This window comes from Dromaius novaehollandiae, chromosome Z (genome assembly GCF_036370855.1).
Source record: "Dromaius novaehollandiae isolate bDroNov1 chromosome Z, bDroNov1.hap1, whole genome shotgun sequence".
NCBI classification, from domain to species: domain Eukaryota; kingdom Metazoa; phylum Chordata; class Aves; order Casuariiformes; family Dromaiidae; genus Dromaius; species Dromaius novaehollandiae.
The window spans coordinates 29,717,615-29,731,018 of NC_088132.1; the positions used below are offsets into that span (position 1 = coordinate 29,717,615).

A 13,404-nucleotide genomic window follows, 5' to 3' on the forward strand; every position below is an offset into this window, starting at 1 on the left:
CTCAGATAGGATGGCCTCATCCATATTGTGTATGGTGAATAATCATAACCCATGCTGTCCTTTGAACCTTATCAGGACACTGTCTGGGAGAGTGCTATTTAGCTTAGCCCAGAATGGTACCGTGGTTAATGTAGATAAAATAGTTGTGGATTAAAAAAAAAAGGAAAATCTATGTCTTTGCTCAAGCCATGACGAGGCATGTGGTTGTGGCTATTTATTCACTGGAAACGCAAGGGGATTTATCATGACTGTGAAGGCTGAGGACTCTGGGTTTCTGAAGCAGTGCCTTGGGCGTGGGGGGATGGATTGTCACCAAGTAAAGCATCAGTCCCTCTTACTTTCATCACTGTAAGCATTTTTTGACCTTAATAGGGCTAGAAGACCATTTTTTTCCATGGAAATGGGGAAATTCAGGAGGCATAGCTCAGCAATATGGCAGGAATAACTGAGCAATGGCTCCATTCCTTTCCTGATTCTGCCCCTACAAAGCTATTTTATGGAAATATCTTTGGGATTGCATTTCAAAGCTTGGTTCACACGTGTGGAAAGAGGGAAAGAATATTTCTGTTGCTTTTCATACAGCTCAGAAAGTTATGTTCGGGGTGCATCAATGGTGGCAGACAAATAGGATCCAAATAGGATGTATAGTATACAGTTTGCCAAAACACGTGGATGAGGAACCCAACATCTTCAGCTGCAGGAACACAGTTGCAAATAAGAAAACAGCCTTACTGAGTTACTTGCTAATAGCCTCCCCTGGCAGTTATGGCAGTAAGCAGCTGAACATGGTATCCATTATAGACTCATGTCTCTAATTTATTTCATATTAATTAAGATTCTAATTACATTGTATCATTTAGTAAAACTGTTTACTTTCTCCCATAAGAAAGTTGTTTAGTCTTCAGACAGGGCTCTTTGGATGTAATTTAGATACAGTTAGCCTGTTAAATATAATATGTGTTTAGTTCTGGCAAAAAGGTGCAGTAAAAGGTAACATTTTTAAATATAAAGAGTGGGAGCTTCCTTTTTTCCCAAGACTTGTTTGCAATACCTTTGTCCTTCTCCATTCCTTACTGTACCGTGTGAAGAGCACTCCTTTGAACGGAGATCCATTTTGTGCCCATGTGTCTATAAAACTGGGAACAGAACAAAGCAAATCAGTGCGAGCCTGGAGTAGGTGCACATCGCTTTCACTTTGGCTCCACAGGGTTGTGCTTCAGGAGACTTGGACTGCTTTATTTAGTTCCAAGCTGTACAATATTTTCCCTCAAAAATCTTTTCCATATCCTGTGTTTGGGAGGAATCACAGGGGTGTTCACAGCCAAGCAGTGTCTTCAGTGTGATTCCAAGTGACTGCAGTGCTTGGGAAGAGAAGAAAGTCCCTGGAGCCTTTGAAGAGGTGTAGGACCTGCGTATATATACCTCAGGCTGCCTGCAGAATGTATGCTAGATGTTGGGATGGTTTTTTAGGGGTATAAGTCCTGACCATGAGCTCCATGAAGAGATATCCTGTGCCTCATCCTTCTCCCTCAAAGCCCATGTGGTGTTGTGGAGAAGGACTCATTTGGATGTGGTTCAGTGAAAGACAACTAAGTTTGTCTCTTCCCTATGATGTGACAGTAGGATTTATGGTAAGAGGTAACAGTTTTTTGGGAGGTATTCTGTTTTTTTGATATGGAACCTATTTGCCATGTTTGGGCTAGCTGAGATTTGATGCTTGCTTGCTTGCTCTCAGTCTAATATCCTAATCATTGACTATACTACTTCTCAGTAGAATTTATCCAGCACAGATCAGCTTTTTTAAGGAAGATCATTAATGATTTTTTTTAAGGAAGCCTTAAGCTGAATTGCCGTAAAGGAAGGTGGTTGAGATTAATGAAATAAAAAGAATAGAATTGTTTTACTAGATGCAGTCAGTGATTAGCATATGTGTCTTGTAAGAAGTGCTTGGGCTTCACAGATCCAAGGTAAAATGTCATTGAAAGGAAGCTGGAGAACTGTTCAGTAACAACTATGAGGCCTGTAATGATCAAAGGAATGGATATTATTGTAGGGCAATAGTTAGCAGAATAATCTCATTATAAATTAATATATATGATGCAGTTCCATGACTCTTCTTATTATACTAGAAGAAGAAACATTATTTATCTAATTTCTATGTATAGCTTGGCTTGCCAGTTCAAGTCAAAAAGGCCATATATGGAATATCTATTGATCTTTGGAATTAAACAAGCTAAATTCTTGGTAGAGTTGGCTTTCAGTATTCAGGTAGAGAGAGACAGACTAGTTTCCAAGTTGACAATGAATCTATTTTTCAAAGAGTTGAGACATAATTATGCTATGTCCTTCATGTGCTCTGATCTTCTTTTTTGTGGCTGTAAACTGACACTTGTCAAAAGTGCATCCGTGTAGTATCATTTTTGTATTTTACATGCATTCTGATGAGTGTATTAAACACAAATGCTAGGGATGTTGTAAGGTAAACAGCTTTTTTCTTTTTTTTATTTTTTTTTAACTGCTTTGACTTTTCAAGGACTTGCAGGAAGCTTTGAGAAATGTTCCTTGAAATACTGATTGATCTCTTAGGCATGCAGTGTTTCATGCAAAAGAAGTGTGGAATAACCTGTGGATGTCTAGGTTTTAAAATGTGTGTACAGATAGTAACTGTTACACCCTTTTCTGTGAGCTGGGCTTCCTACTGAGGTGTGTTTTCTGTGGTTCTGTGGGGAGCTGCCGTTTCTGCAAAATCTCTTGTTTCTGAGTCTGACCAGTTGCTTATTCACAGTGTCTCTTTTTTCTTTAACCTGTCCCTGAATTAGGAGCTGCGCAAAATATACCCATTGACTGGCTCTGAGAGCTGGTGGTTTGAGCTTAAGGTTTTAATGTCCTTGACTCTCACTAATCAATAGCAAGCAGAGCAAGTACAGCATCAGCAGCAATATTGTAAAAGGAAACGTCTGTTGGATATTGTGCTGGAAGACAAGAGGGTAATGACTCTCCTTGAGAAAGATACAATATATTCTCCTTAAGAATGCTGAGCACAAATGTTTCGTTTTCTGCTGCCTGCTTGGAAAATGATCACATCTTCCAAAGTATCGTACTAGGAAATAAAATAAATAACCCAAATCAGACCAAGGAAAAACAGATTAAGATATTAAATGTTCATTGTTGGCAGCGTAGAGGACTGTTAGTCCAAAATATTTTTGGTCTCTGAAATGCTGAGTAGACAGGTCAAGTTTTACTATCTCATGGTCCTAACTCATTTTACACTGAGAACAGCTTTATAGGGTCCTTTACTAAAGTACATATAATTCTGTTTGACCCCCTTCCTAGTTTTATGAACTTGTGGATCAATGAACCAAACCATTAAATAGATTGAATGCTGCTTGCAACAGTAATGTTAATGGCTCCAATTTTATTAAGCCCATTTGGAAATCTCATACAGGTGTCAGCGTCCATAAAATGATAAACTGTGTATCCATACCTGTGGAGCATAAATTTAAACAGTAGAGGAAATACTAGTAATATTGGAAGAGAACTCTTTTTAAAATACTGCAATATTTTGAAGAATTACAAAGGAAAGCATAAACTCTAGGTTTTGATTTACTGTAATTAGTCCTCAGGTTAATATATTGTATTGTGTACTGTCTTCTGGGTGTTTTAAGTAGCTAGAACAAGTAAGAGGGTCAAGACTTCATCTTCATGTGCAAGAAGATGGGGTGGATTTTTAACCTTTTCTGGTCTTAGTTTCTACAATTACTAAGTAAATTCAGTCACTGGAAAATCTGATCTGGAAAGAAAACCTAATGTGAAATTCAGATCTGGATTCTTCTGGGAATTCCTGGCCTGTAATAAGGTAGAGTGTGTCCAGGTCTCTGTGTTTAGCTCTTAGGTTTTCATTTCTTTGTTTTCTGTCCAAGCTTCTATCTTTAGGTAAAAAATAATATATATTTTTGTCATTAGAGTTTTTAATGACGTGAATGAAAAAACTATCATAGAGCCTCATGAGATGTAAGGAATGTTTTCTTTAAAAAAAGTCGCATTTAATGTTTAGGTTGCAAAGGTGCTCTGATCCATGCAGAATCCTGAAGAAAAAGGATAGTTTTCTTCAGACAGCTTTATCTTCTGCAGCTGTGTAGGCACTGCTCTAATGAAACAGGACATTATTCTTTTTGTGCAATAAACATTCTCCAGAAACCTATCCAGGAGCCTCTCCTTGCTTTTCAATAAAAATGAGGTGACATTTTGTCCTCATTTTGCCACAGCATTAGCGTGCACTGCTGTTTGAAGCAGTGGCTCAGGTCCAAGAAGCAAACTAGGAATGAATTATTTCATTTAATTTTCTACTTAAAATCAGAAACTGACAAATTTGATAAGAATATCTTTTTAGGTAATGCAGCTACATCTTTCTTCTCTTTACTTTCCTCCCTTCCACTCAGCAGTGTGAGCTCCATATAAATCACTGTTCATTTAAAAGGGCTTACAGATGCATGTCTTGTTATGCTTGATTGCCTCCAAGCTGGAAAAAGTAAAAATGTAAGCTGATTTTTGTTTCAAAATACTCTGTGTGGATCAAAGCACCAAGTAACACTCTGTTTAGGATAAACCATATGCACGTGGTGAAGAGAGAAAGCATAACGAGGTGTAACATCTTAGGAACTCTTAATTGCACAGCATTTATTTTGCTTGTGCTTTCTCTTGAATACTTGCGTTTACATACATGATCTCTGAATTTATGCAAATCTTCAGATATTTAGAAACATATTTGGAGAGCAGAATGTGAGTATATGAAACCTAAGTTCTCAATTCAGTGAAGTCATCATTACAGGAATCTTTTATTTGGTCTGGCAAGGTTCAGATCAGGTTTGAAATGACCAGGAGTGTTCACTTTGAGACCTCTAATTTATGTAGAAGTCGTGGGAATATATTGTTTTGTATACTGTTGGATTAAAAAGGATCTCGGACAACTGAAGTTTATCTTCTTGCTTTGCAATACAGTTCAGAAGACAACCATGTCATAAGAGTTTCCATGCTGAATGACTTAAGTGGAGGCTCGCAGGGGCATGGGCTGTGAGCAGGGGCATGGGCTGTGAGCAGGGGCATGGGCTGTGAGCAGGGGCATGCTGGAGGTTGGCTGGGACTGGTGGAAATTGAGCCCGTGGGTGTGTGACTATGCCCATACCAGAGATGCTTCCGGCTCTGGCAATGAAATGCGTTAGGTCTTACGGTTCCATGAAGTACTCCGACTCTGAGTGCCAGTACAAGGAGAAAAAAATTAACTTCACCTATGAGAAGGATGGTATTTAAGATGGGCTCTTCTTTCAGAAAGAGTTCAGTATGTATATTTACTGGTTTTTTTTTTTTTCCTATTTTGCTTTTCTTTCTGTGAACCATGTGCCTATTAAAAATAATACAATAAACAGGTTCAAAGGAGTTGGTCTTAAAGGCATTTTATCCAGCTACTACTGACAATAAAACCTTAGGAAGTGACAGATCATCTGCTGTGTGAGGTACAGATCTGCAAAGCTCATGAGATAGCCAGCGCTGGTACTTCCAGAAAGTCAACTGTAGGATTGAAAAAAGAAAAAAAAACAACCCCTCCCCCCCCAAACCTCACTGCTGACTCAAATGGTTCTGTATTAATAGCACAATTCATATTATACCTGTGTAGCATTCTGTCTTTGGGAGGGGGCAGCATTTGTATGCAAATTTGATGCCCCCAAAATAATGTATTGCAAAATGGTTATAATATTTATTTTAAGACTAATAATGAATCCAGTATTCAGTTTAAAACACTCTGAATGAGGAGCTGATACTGGAACTAAAGTATCAGCATGTTATATTTTAAACTACTTTGTATGTTCTTTATTGTCTTGGAGACATTTGCATCTGAGAGAGACAGATACATAATGTTCCCTTAAAGGATGAATGAAGTTTTGTCATTCCTTGTACAGGGAAGATGGATGGCTTTTTTTTCTCCTCCACTTTTGTTTCAAGTTTTTTATTTTTATTCTTTAGAGTACTTTCTTTTGCAAGCGTGAGTGGCAGCTTACATAACAGCAGGGTTTTTTTTTTTTTTTTTTTTTTTTTTTTAAACTAATACTAAACTCAGAATCCAGTGCCCCAGCAGCAGCTTGAGCCAAAACAGATTTTTGCCCCAACCCACCTAACAAACTCCTTTCGAACTCTGAGAAACAAGTCAACAGCTTGGCAGCTAGGACATGACAAATCATCTTCTTGCTACCCACTGCCCATAATATTTTGCCTTTTAATTTAATATCAATTACTCCAAATAGTCAGAGAGTTAGTGTACAAATTAAATCCAGATTGCCTGATGCTTAGTGGGTTTGTAGCGTAAAAAAAAAAATCCTTGGAATAATTTTTTAAAAAACATTCCTATTCAGTGTCTGTCAGTGTCACTTTTTATTTCAGCCCTTTTTCTTTGCTCCATTTCACCTTCCCCCTGTCAGAGCCTTTCCCCCCACTATATTTGTATTTGTGCCCTTTTCTTTTTTGCATACTTCACCTGGTCGCTTTCTGTGTTTCAGTGAATAAAGTTAATACCTTTTTTATTTTGTTTTCTACACCAAAGTGGAAGCCTGAAAATTCATTTCAGTCTTCGCAGAATGCTTCATTAAACCCCAAATAAGCCTTTTTTGTCACAGAATACATACGAAAAGCAAAAGAAATTAGAGCCAGGTGTATAAAATTGGAGGAATACACCTCTTTCCTAGAGAGAGTAATGGTTCAGGCATTCAGAAGGTCTCTAACACCTTGGATACGTGTCCTATCCACTCCTAACTACTTGGGCGTTTAGTGGAAGTGCAGCAGCTCCTCTGTCTGTTTGTAAATTGGCCTTTAAGGATTGGATTCCACTGGAAAGTGTTCATTGAAATTTGATTTGAAATTTGCAGATTTTGAAGTAGAGTTTAACTACATTTATGGTAAATTAACCGGTTGCTGAAAATGTTGCACTGATTGCACTGTTTCTGGCTGGGGAAAAAAAATAAGTTACTGCTATGAGGAATGCCCTGTCACTTTTGGCCCTGTGTTACAGCTGAATAGCTATGATTGGATTTTTGTACCCGTGAGCACTTTAAGTAATGTGTGAATCTGATTTAGACTGTTAAACCTTTTCCTGTTAAAAGATGCATTTATGGTGATTAATTCTTGTGCCTTCAATAGGACTTGCAGGACTCCTCTGTGGGCTTGTTGACTCTTGTAGGCTTTTCAGGTCAGGGTCCTAGGTCTGGTTCTTCTTCTGTACTGGTTTTGGACACTGCAGTTGACTACCAGAGTTAACTAATATACCTGCTGATGTAACTAAGAGTATAAGCAGATCTATGGTCTACTTGTATTTTGCATAATGCTGGATACTGAGTGGTAGTTCATCAATTAATAACTTATCAAATGAAAATTCAGAAGTGACTTTAAACACAGCATTCTGGTTTCACAGTGGTTGCACCGGAACAGGTAAGACACAAACTCCCTGACCAGAAAGCTTTCACTTGCAATAACTTTCCTTAGTGTTAAAAGTGTGGTGTAGATACCTGTGTTTGTGAAGAAAAAAAGTGTGTGTGTTTGCGTGTGTATATATACATATAAAACAGATAATTACTTCACACACACATAGTCATATGTACGCACGTGGGTATTTATGTACATATTTACACATACACGCACACATACCCCCCATATTTATACATAGATAAGTATGACTCACAGATTTAACGAAGCAAAAACCCACAGAGTGAGTCTGAATGGCCTAGAAAATTTGAAGGAAAGGTAGCAGCCATGCAGTAGCTTTAAATGCTAGACTACCAAAAACCTGATGATAATTTTCTTTTTCCCTCTAACCCCCAACTTCCAAATGTCCTTCATAGAATTGAGATAATGATTAAGGACAGCCACTTAATGAAAATACTGCAGGAAGGCCTGGAAAAGCCTGTCACCTTTGTACAACCTGTGGAAACAGATCCTCAACTCTGTTGGATAGTTTGCAGCATGCGTAGATGATCATAAACGTCAAAACATTTTACAAGTGTGCATTTTTCTTAACATTATAGTAGACTTTTAGGGCTGTGATGTTAATACTCCATGTGAGAACCTGGATTTTCAGTGATAAGGTTTTGAATTCTCCCGCTGGGAATTTCATGTTCCTGCAATGTGGCAAAGCTATATTAATTCAATTTAAGATCTCAGCATATACGAGAGGAAGCAGTAGAACTAGCAAGGGCAAGAATGATTTAAGCTGCAGTAAGAGCACAGATTCCAAAAATAATGTAGTATTCCTTACAAGTTCTGAAGATACTCATCACTACATGTGGATATGACCTTACGAAACTCATCTACTCAATGTCAGTCTGTGTTAGAGCCTTTACCTCCAGTAAAAACAGTCCCTGTGCAGAAGCCTGGCAGTTCTGAAATGATACACGCTTGCATTGATACTGTGTTTTTGTCTGTGAATTAGCCAAGTCTTTGTTTTTGTTGGCGTCTTACTCTAAATCCTATCAATTGTTTCAGAGAAAAGGAATTTTGCCCACACCCATCTGGAAATGTGCAGTGGCTCAAAGCTAGCATGTTCAGTTTCTGAATGTGCCATCACCTACTTCCAAGGTGGAAGTACTAGAAGTGCCTCAAGGTTAAAACCACCAAGAAAAGGCAATGTAAATGAATTAGTCATTGTTACTTAATTACTTTCAGTCAAATTCAACTTCTCTTGAAACTGGTAGCAAAACTCCTGTTGACTTGAGGCAAATCAAGATTTGGCCCTGCATCTTGGGTTGGTTAGAGTGATGTGGAATGTAGATAAGCTTTCAGCTCTCTACAAGCTTTCTCAACTTAGTGAAGCAAGGTTAAAACAAACAAACAGAACTGCTGATGAAGTTTATCTTTGCAGGAAAATAGTGCAACTCACATGTTTGTGGTTTTGTTTTGTTTTTTTTTTTCCAAATGTTGTTAGAACAAGTAATGGTGACTGTCAACAATGATGTACATAATAACTCAACTGCATCAGATAACAACAGACTGGGTAAGGTAATGCTGTTCTAGGAAGTATTTATGATTTAGAGTCAGATAGTTGGATTTAATGCAGGGCCAGACATAGTTTTCTTTAAAGCCGTTAGCCTTAAACAGCTAGGTAACATCCAAGGGATAGGTTCATGTGTTTTCCTCTTCATCTGGGAACAAAACATGACCTGGGGCTTTTACGTGTGTTTTAATGTGTCATTACCTTTCAGTTGCTGATTTTTAAGTTCCTGTTGATATTTGGAAACAATCAATTAATTATAAGGTAATTAACTAGTATTTCCCCCAGTTCTACTTTTTTTCTGCCCTTGCAAAGTCATTCGATGACATTAAGGGCAGCAAACTGTTTGAAGCAGGCAGAGGGGTTATGCACGCAGATCTAAGGCGTGAAACGGCGATTGCAGAGGAAGCTGGTGTTGTATTTACCATAATTGAGTGGTACAGCTGAGTTCCCTCTGTTTTGTGGATGCAACAGGCCAAGGAGAGAGCTTGATTGTGCGCTCAGGCTTGTTCCCTGTAGGCTTTTGCACAAGGCAGCATGCCTGGCTGCTGTTCTCCTGCCCATGCAAAATATAGCCCCTGGTTAGAGAATACTAGATATATTTATTGCATTACAGCTCAATATGAATATTTTCATGTGTTAAAGAGGAGTGACATGCCTTATGCATTTTTAGTTCATTAATGAAAACTTTGGCCACAAGATAGATCTAATGTTGTCTTTTTCATAAAATCATGTATACTTTTTATTTAACATTTTATGTATGCTTAAAATGCACTTTATGTTTATATGTTTGATTGTCAAGTATTCATTTGTGTTTGGTCCTTTGTATTATTTTTTCTTTGAATTTTTTTTAAGCATGATTTCTCATATTTCATTTTGTTTCTTTTAGGTTTTGTTTTATTTCATAAGATCCCACTGGATGGGTAAATGAAATAAGGAAAAGATGAGAGAGGGGCTGTTGAGCTTGTATGTGGAAGCTGTGTGCTGCACGCTAGGGAGTGGACAGTGTTCTTACCCAGTGAAGTGCCACCTCCTCTGGACTTCTGTTAGACATTGGTTGTGTTTGGAGAATTCTAGAAGTACACTCAAATCAGTAGCTGTTTTTGCAAGAGCAGGGCAAAGCCAGCCCTGAGGCAGCTATAAAACTCAAGAAAGTCCGGAAATAAGCTATCACACTCTTTTCTACCGCCTTGTTCTGACTGTGTCTGCAAAATGACATTGAGATGAAATTACATCATGTTGTTTCCTCTGTCAATTTTTTTTCCTGTTTGAACTTAACTGGAAAAATGTTGGTTTTTATAAATAATATTTATCAAAGGTGAACTGCAAAGTTGCTTTTATTTTATTCAATTACTGTCTGCAAAACTCTTCCACATAGGCTTAATTGAGTGTGTGTGTAATCCCACTTGTTTCAGAGAGAATGCGCACATACTTTAATTCTTGTGTATTTTCAGGATCTGGCCTTAAGTCCTAAAGCAGTAAATTGCAGACTTGACCATGCAAATCTTATTTATGTATGTGGTTCCACTGACTTTACAAGGAAGATTATGGAGCATATGAACTGTACGCATAAAGGGGGCAAGACTGCATTGGTGCTTTTGAGTTTTGAACCAGTGCCATTGCTTCAGTGCCACACATTCAGTTAGACCATGCTTATTCAATGTAGTCCTTAAGTGTGGTAAGTGTACAAATCTTCAGTAGGCTGGAATGCTGAGTCTGAGCCAAGAGCAAGAATAAACTCTACTCTTGGTCCTTCAGACTATATACTTACAGGCACACTTAACTGCTCAGAGAAGAGGACTATAATGAGTAAAGCTAAGCAAAGGTATAAGCATTGTGCAAGAGCAGGGACTACTTTTAGACATTAGGTTAGAGATTCATTTTTGCACTTTAGCTATCAGGTCCGGAGTTTATAACTTGATCTTTTTAATTTAGGAAATTGTTACAAGAAAGACAAAGTTTGAATTTTTTTTTTTTTTTTGTTTAACTGAAAATTAGTTACAAAGGCTGGTGGCAAAAGACTGAGATAAACCCGTGTCTTTTTATGAATTTAGATTACCTTTCTGAGATTTGGTTTGATTCTAATTCTTTACAATAACATTTAGTAAAAAGAAGAAGAGATAGTACTGCTTTGTCCCTTCAGTGGTTTCTTTTCATTGTTTTTGCTTTTCAATTTCAGCCATTTTCACTCTTCCGCTGAAGCATTCTCTCTTTCTTGCTACAGTCTTTTTCAGTGTGCACCATCCTTCTCTTTCTAAAGTACTGTATATTGTGTCTTTGTTTTTTCCTGTCCTTTTTTGTTCTTTCTCCATAAACTTACTCTCTCTTTGCCTTTTGAGAAAACTAGTCCCTGACTCTTTTCCTTACGTTCTCTGCGGTCTCTCTCACATCCAAGTTTTTTCTTCCTGCTGTGCTGAAGTTTTGGGGAATCTCCTTATTCGTCAAGAAACATGTCCACATTTGCATTCTTCTGGGCCTATGTAGTGAGATATGTCTTTTCTATGTCACTGGTTAGGGAAGGGGAACTGCAATTGGTAGAGTGTTTTCTTCCCTTCTTCCAAAATCTGTCCCAAAGATGTGTTCTTCTCCTCGCATTAAAGAAGAGGGCAGAGCTGGAAGTCTAGCAGTGGCTGAGGAATCGTGGTATCTTTGGTCACCCTGTACATACTGTGGCGATTTGGGGAGGGCTGGCAGCAATTAAGGATATCAGTCATAGTCTCTGTTTGAAGTAGATGTCAACAAGTGTTCTGCTGTTCCTCAGGAAAATATTAAGAATGTCTGCCTTTTTTCCTCCCGAAGTCTATGTGGAAATGGTCTTATTTTTATTTTATAGAAATACTAACTTTTTCTCCTGCTTACTGATTCACTTTTAACTTTCTTTTAATTATTTTTTTCTCAGACTTCTTGCTTATCTCCCTCCCATTTAAGTGATATTGAGCTGATTCTAAATCAATAATGTATCATTTATATAATATATATATCAATATTTGAACTAAAGTCAGTGGAGTTGCATTAAGCATAAACTGGATAAAGAGCAGAGCTTGACCCAGTAGCCCAAATTCCAGGCGTAAGTTATGCTGGGACAAAGTCAGCATATTTCAGTTATATAGTCACAATTAATTGCCAGATAAATGAGGTGAGAATCCAATCCCTTTCCTTTTGGCAGGGAAAAGACAAACTTGCAGAGTTGGAATTTGGCAGGTGATTTTTGAAGTATTTCATTTTTTAAAAGATAGTTCTGTCTGCTTCATAGTATTTATGTGTACACAACTGTGCACAGTTTTTGATTTGGGATTTTACACTTTGTTTTCTTTGATAACTTATTTTGTAGCACTTTGCAGTTCATCTTTAAGGTATAGAAGTAGATTTGACCTTCAAATATTTCAACATGTACTGACACAGTATTTTGGATTTTATGTAATCATGGAGGTAACTTTAATAAACCACAACTGATTTATGCACCACTGAAATATATATATTTATATATATATATATAGTAGAATATCCTTCTTACATATTTTGTACTATATCTTTTATATTAGTCACTCAGTGCACTATTACTTGATGCAGATATTCACAGAACCTTATGGATTACAGCATGTGATTTGTTACTAATTATGTCTTAACGCAGATGTTTAATGCTCGATGGAAAAAGACGACACACTCCTAAAATGTTTTCTTTTCAGTATGTGGACAGAGCCTCTTAAAGCTAAGGGGAGCTAAACTTTTAATGTGGAAATTGTAGTGCCCGCTAGCTCCTGTTTTTCAGCTTGATTGTAAGTGAGGTTGCTTGTAACTGTGGAGGTTCTGATCTGCCCGAATGGTGTTGGTTTACAAAGGGCCCAGCTGATTACCAAATTCCTGACCTCCTTAAAATAAAGCGAGACTCAAACTAAGAATGGTGCAGGAACCATTAACATGGCAAAAGTTGCTGAATGTCCAGGATTTGATACTAAAAAGCTTTTATATTGTTTCACTCAGCAATAAAAAAGTCTATGAAACGTTTAAAGGCAGAGGTCTTTTGCTGGTGGTGTTGTTTTTAAGTTTGCCAGACGTGAAACTAAAATAAAAACGTGTTTCAAGTATTCTCCTAGAAGGGGTTTATTTATGCTACAATTGACTTTACATCGAAGTTCAATATACCCAGAGAACAACTGAGATTGGCAGTCGGGCAGTTTGACAGGCAGGTGAGTTGGGTGACTTGAGTGGAAGAGCCCTGGGGGTGAGTGTTGGTGTGAGCCAGGGTGTATTCAGGTCTCTTAAATAAACCTGTTCCTGCCAAATTCAGTGGAAGCTCGACCACGGGCCAGGTCTGCGTGGCAGGTGGCATCATTGCCACGAGGCAGGCCAGCGGTCCGTGCCGCCCTGGCTGCGGG

General features: G+C 38.0%; 1 protein-coding gene across 4 annotated transcripts in view; it reads left to right on the forward strand.

The window, feature by feature from the left end:
- LOC112978757 (BDNF/NT-3 growth factors receptor) overlaps window positions 1-13,404 on the forward strand; it is a 201,910-nt gene that overhangs the window by 79,199 nt on the left and 109,307 nt on the right. The gene's annotated exons all lie outside the window — the stretch shown is intronic.